Raw genomic sequence first — 6776 nt, forward strand, 5'->3', positions numbered from 1 at the left:
CTAGTAGATCATGACTGTGCATGCCTGATCTACGTAGGACAGGAGGCAATCTAATGACTTCATCTCATGTTACATGTGAGTTCAGAATCTTTTGATGACCTGGGCATGAATCTGGGTCACATACATGGGCTTTCAGCTATAGCTCTCTTGCTTGCATACTTATTTGGGCCCCCCAGAGGGGATGAGCGGTGATGATAGTCACACTTGTGGCTGATTATATAATGATATCAGATTACAGATAGGCAACAAACATTTATTGAATAAGAATTTCCAGTTCAGGACACTGTGGTGTTACAGCTCCAACTATGGATAACACAAGCCTAATCATTCATTCATTCAACAAATAAATTGAGTGTCTACTGTGTTTTACACTCCAGGAACACAAAGATGAGTAAGACATTGTCTGTGTCCTCAGATTCTCGTTAGAGAATTACATCAATAAAGGTCTATATAAAGTGGTATGGAGCACAAGAGGAAATAAGTTCTGCCTGATGAAATTCAAGGAAGGCTTCATAGAGGAGGTGACTATTAAGCTGGACTGTGGAGAATGATTAGGAATTCCCCAGGAAGAGAAGGGGAAATGAGTATTCTAAGCAAAGATGTGGCTGCACAGAGGCATAAAACACAGAGTGATACTTTGGGTTTCCTAGGGTGGGGTATGCGGTAGAAAGCAATAGAAGAAAAGCCTGGAAATTTGACTGGGGCTAGATTATAAAGTGTCTTGAAAGTGAAGCTATTGTATTTTATTCTGTAAGCAAGAGGGAGTCAAGGAAGTATTTGAAGTCACTTCCTACTTTTTGGGGGGACAGACATGGTCATGTAGGGTGAGCTAAGTGAAGAGACAACCTCCATTTAGGTGACTGGCTAGGGCAGAGGTGTTTCTCCTCACCCCCACTCCTCTCCTATAGGAAGAGGACTTCACTGCAGCTCCCAGGCTGTGTCCTGGCTCCACAGCACCCAGTAAACCCTTAGGCAAAGGCTATAAAGGGTTGGTTACCTCCTTCCTCTCCTATTCCTGAAGTCCAGAGTCAACACCCTTTTGCGTTAAGTCTCCTTTGCTTGATTTATGAATTTCAGGGCAGTAGGAGCCAAGCACCACCCTGAATGGGTTGGATAGTGTCTTCGGCTTGGCAGGGCAGGGATGCCTAAAATTTTCCTGTCCCCAAGATTCTCCCACTTCAACCCAGGTAGCAGAGACAGAATACAGACAAAAATGCAGCCCCATATCTTTACTATTTTCTCATTCCTCACCTATTCTGCTCACCCACCTGCAAGAGGTTGACTTGTTGTCACACTGGTCAACCCATCTCCACCCTCACCCCCATAACGTGTGGTGTGTGTACACCACCACCACCAGCAGGTCAAGCCACAAGCAATGTTGCCAAACACCCACTGGGTTATGCAACCAGCTTCCCGAGAAGGGCGGGGTGGGTAGAGGTGGAACCAGGGGAGGGCCACGGGTCCCAGAGGGAGCTGGCTGCTTTGCCTGCTTGACTGCTGGTCTGACCGCAGTGGCCTCAGAGGGTGGGGGAGGGCTGGCCCTTTATCAGTGCCCTGCAGGGTTGCACCCGCCACCCCCTGGCTTCCTCTCTCAACAGACGGAAAGGGGAGGCAGCCACAGGGGGCAAGGGGAGGGCTGGGCGTTATCCTAGGCAGCAGAGCCAGGCGGTTACCCTGATGGTGGGGGGAGGTGGTGGAGGCGTCTGGGACCAGGGAATAGTGAGGCCCCTCTTACTAAAGTAAGAGGAGTGGTATAAACTGAAGCCCAGGTGGTGGAGCAGGCCTCCTGAACCATCCGCTCATTTTGCCTTGTGCTCCAGTTTGGGATAGGATTTAAAACAAGTCTTTGAGGAGGTTTTTTCCTTAGGTAAGAATTTTTAGAGGGTTGAATCAGGAGTTCAAAGGATACCGAACCCCACTCTCAGGCCAAAAGAGCATGGGGCTTTCAAGGGAATGGGTAGGACTGACATTTTCAGACCCTGGTATCTAAGACTTTGCTAGCAAAGTCCAGCACTGACACCCAAATGGATGAAGGCTGACAGATGAGTCTAGAATAGCTCAGAAGAAATAACCCCTGGGGCTTACTTCTAAATCTAGAAAGAAAAGGTACCAGATCTTGAATCTCAAGACTTGGGCTTAGAGCCAGGTATGATAGTGTGTGCCTGTAGTTCCAGCTACTTAGAAGGCTGAGGTGGAAGGATCACTTGAGCCCAGGAGTTTGAGGCCAGCCTGGGTAACATAGTGAGAACCTGTCTCTCTAAAAAAAAAACAAAAAAAAAAAATTTAGGCTTGGGCTTGGGTCCTGATATTTAATGGCTATGTGTCCTTGGGCTACCCAATCTTTCTGAGCTTTATTTCCTCATCTGAAAAATGGAAATAATGATGATATTCCCCCTTAGTGGAATTGTTGGGAAGGTAAAATGGGATCAATACAAATGTGAGTCTATTATTATTAGGAAATGAAAGCTTAGATACCTGGAGGCCAGAGTGTGTCAGGGGCTCCAGGAACTGAGAACACCCTAGCTGGAGGCCAGGCTCTGATAGAGAGATGCCTGGGACAGAACTGGAGCCAGTAAGCAGCCTGATTCTGGGAGAGAGCCAAGGCTTAAGATGCACCAGCGTTGGTGGGGAGCGGTGGGGGCTAGACTTCAAGGAACTAGCCCTCAGGCCAGGGCTCTCCATCCCAGCACTACTGGGCAGGGCTAGTTCTAGCCACACAATGGGCACAGAGCCAGGCTTATGGCTTCAGTCACCTTCCAGGAACCCCAGAACCTCCAACCCACCCCCACACTATTGCAATCCTCTGCAGTGGGTGGAGCTGCTAGGAAGTCCCACCCTCTGCTCTATGAGGATGGAAAGCTAGATGCCTGGCTTACCCCTTTCATAACCATCCTTTTCATTCCAGCCTCCCATCTTTGTTCCTGCTGCTTCCTTCCACCTGGAATGTCCTCCTTGGCTTTTTCTACCAAACTGAGGCATTATGGAGTAGAAGAGAGATCTGGGTTTGAGTCTCAGCTCAGTACTTAGCACTGTGGATTTGGGGAAATCTCTGAACCTCAGTTTCCCTTTGGTAATCAGGGAGAACAGAGCTTCCATCACAGGTTGTGCAAGGGATGAGGTGAGGCAATGTACATACAGTGCACATACAGAAAGTACATTAATGTTGCTTCCCTTCTTCTGATCTACTCTCCAAGGCCCAGTTCAGTTCAAGCTCTAACTATACAACCCTTTTTCCGGCTATGTTAGTGCATATATATATTCCTCTTTTCCTTTTTTTTCTGAGACAGAGTCTCACTCTGTTGCCCCAGCTAGAGTGCCATGGGATCCGCCTAGCTCACAGCAACCTCAAACTCCTGGGCTCAAGCGATCCTACTGCCTCAGCCTCCCGAGTAGCTGAGACTACAGGCATGCGCCACCATGCCCGGCTAAATTTTTCTATATATTTTTAGTTGGCCAATTAATTTGTTTCTATTTTTAGTAGAGATGGAGTCTTGCTCTTACTCAGGCTGGTTTCGAACTCCTGACCTCCTAAAAGTGCTAGGATTACAGGCGTGAGCCACCTCGCCCGGCCTGTGGTCCTATTTTCTAACTCCTTTTGCAATGATATGTACCAGGGAATTAATAACCTCATTTAAATATTTTATTTTCTATTTGAACCATGTGATTTAATGTTTTATGATATCCTCCTATAATAGTAATGATATAAACTGTATTGTACAAGAACTTGTCTTAGGCACCATAGTATCATGGTTAAGAGCATTAGTTTCAAGGGCTGGGCAAATTGGCTCACGCCTGTAATCCTAGCACTCTGGGAGGCCGAGGCGGGAGGATTGCTTGAGGTCAGGGGTTCGAAACCAGCCGGAGCAAGAGCCAGACCCCTGTCTCTACTATAAATAGAAAGAAATTAGCTGGACAACTAAAAAAAAAAAAAATATATATATATATATATATATATATATATATATATATATATACTAGCTGGGCATGGTGGTGCATGCCTGTAGTCCCAGCTACTCGGGAGGCTGAGGCAGAAGGACTGCTTGAATTCAGGAGTTTGAGGTTGCTGTGAACTGGGCTGATGCCAATGCACTCTAGCCGGGCAACAGAGCAATAGTCTGTCTCAAAAAAAAAAAAAAAAAAAAAAGAGAGAGAGCATGAGTTTCAGAGTCAGAAATGCCAACACTCAGCCATTGGCTCTGACATTTACTTTGAGATCTCAGGCAAATGTTTTCTTCAGGGCTGGGGGATCTCACTATGTTGCCCAGGCTGGTCTCAAACTCCTGGGCTCAAATGATCCTCCCACCTTAGCCTCCCAAGTAGCTGACACTATAGGCTTGTGCCGCCTTACCAGGCTCTCAGACAAATTCTTAATATCTCATAGCCGAATTTTACTCGTGTAATTTGGGGAAAATAACAATACTTATTTTACATGTCATTGAGAAATAAATTAATTAAAAAATGGGTATATATGTTTACTTCATTGATTTTGTGCCTGGTATATAGAAGTAATATTAAATGGTACATATATCATACACATACTCATTATTATTAAATTATTAAATATTAAATGTATTAAATCATCATTATTAAATTAAATTATTATTAACTAATAGACAAACTTCTTATTGAGAGGGATTCTATTTTATGTTTTGTCTTTTTTATATATACACCTCAAGGTATCTAGTTCCAAGTATAATATACAGTTATTCATTCAACAAATCTTTACAGAGTATGTACTAAATTGCTAAATTCAGAGGATACCAAGATAATTAAGGTGTGATTCTTGCTTTGGGCAATTACAGTCTAATGGCACAGACACATGCATAAACAAATAAAAGGATGTGGCTAATGACGTGCATAAATTAAGTCCTTTGAGAACAAAGACAAAAGAGCAGCTGGCTACTTGGGAGGCTGGGGTAGGAGTATCACTTGAGCCCAGAAGTCCAGGAGTTCAAGTCTAGCCTGGGCAATATATTGAGACCCCCATTTCTTTCTTTTTTTTTTTTTTTTTTGAGACAGAGTCTTGCTTTGTTGCCCAGGCTAGAGTGAGTACCGTGGCGTCAGCCTAGCTCACAGCAACCTCAAACTTCTGGGCTCAAGCAATCCTCTTGCTTCAGCCTCCGGAGTAGCTGGGACTACAGGCATGCGCCACCATGCCCGGCTAATTTTTTCTATATATATTAGTTGGCCAATTAATTTCTTTCTATTTATAGTAGAGACGGGGTCTTGCTCTTGCTCAGGCTAGTTTCGAACTCCTGACCTTGAGCAATCAGCCCACCTCCGCCTCCCAGAGAGCTAGGATTACAGGATTACAGGCATGAGCCACTACGCCAAGCCTGAGACCCCATTTCTTAAAAAAAAAAAAAGAGCTTCTAACTTGGAGGGATGGCCTAATGGAGGAGGTAGTCTTTAAACTAGTCTTTTTTTTCTTTTTCATTTAACTGCAGTCTGGGACACACTTCCAAGTTGCCTTGGAGAGTGCTTCTTAAACTAGTCTTAAAGAATGAATTCTATAGGGAGAAAAATGGGGACATTAAAGGCAGAAGAAACAATACATGTAAATGTATAATTGTTGAGGGAAAGTCTATAAAGGTTTGATCGATTACAGTGCATGAGAGCCCCAGGATCATAAAAGGAGGTTTGGCTGGAGAAGTGTCTCAGTTTCCTGAGATGGCAGGGTAGGTCATGGTGACCAGAGCTTAGCACCCACTCCCTGACACGAGTCTAGTTGCCTGTCAAAGTTCTCAGCCCTCTTCCTCCAAGTACCGTGGTACAGGTTGGGCTGACTTACCCTGGTAAACTCAGAGGGCTTTACTGAGATATTTCCAGGCTTGGGGGTGAGCATCTTGGTCAAAACTAACAAGAAGAGGGAGCCCTGGGGTTCTCTTTAGTGCAGTGAGCCCAGGCCCCTTTGATTCCCCAAGTCTCACATATAGCACATTGAAACACAGGAGGATAGGTCATCTAATTTGTCCCAGTACCTCTGGGACCCTTCCCAAATTCTCTAGTATTTAAAGCTCTTCTCAAGGAGGCTGTCTCCTTACCAAAGCCTCACACTGTCCCTGTTGGCAGTTTTTTTGGTCTGTATTCTTTGTGGTTGTAGCTAAAACCATCCTCGAACCTGGTTGCTACTGCTTCTGGCCATGTCTTCTCCAGAGAGATCACTTGCCACAAAATGAGACACCCACGAGGAGGAAGGTGTAGGGCTCCTAGCCTCATCTCCCGACGATGATCAACTTTCTTTTTTCCAGAATGAAGACACAGACACCCATACTGAAGACTGGTGAACCATCAACTCAGTCATCCAGGCAGGTCACAAAAAGTAAATTTTATTTTATCTTATTTTATTTATTTATTTTTTTGAGACAGAGTCTTGCTTTGTTGCCCAGGCTAGGTGCCATGGCATCAGCCTAGCTCATAGCAACCTCAAATTCCTGGGCTCAAGTGATCCTTCTGCTTCAGCCTCCCAAGTAGCTGGGACTACAGGCATGCGCCACCATGCCCGGCTAATTTTTTCTATCTATATTAGTTGGCCAATTAATTTCTTTCTATTTATAGTAGAGACGAGGTCTCGCTCTGGCTCAGGCTGGTTTCGAACTCCTGACCTTGAGCAATCTGCCCGCCTTGGTCTCCCAGAGTGCTAGGATTATAGGTGTGAGCCACTGGGCCCGGCCCAAAAAGTAAATTTTATTGCTCTTTTCTCTCTGGTGGAAAAAGAGGTAGAAAGAAGAAATAAGGAAAAACCAAAGGCTGGAAAAGGAGAGGAAAAACTGGAG

This window comes from Microcebus murinus, chromosome 10 (genome assembly GCF_040939455.1).
Source record: "Microcebus murinus isolate Inina chromosome 10, M.murinus_Inina_mat1.0, whole genome shotgun sequence".
Taxonomy (NCBI): Eukaryota; Metazoa; Chordata; class Mammalia; order Primates; family Cheirogaleidae; genus Microcebus; species Microcebus murinus.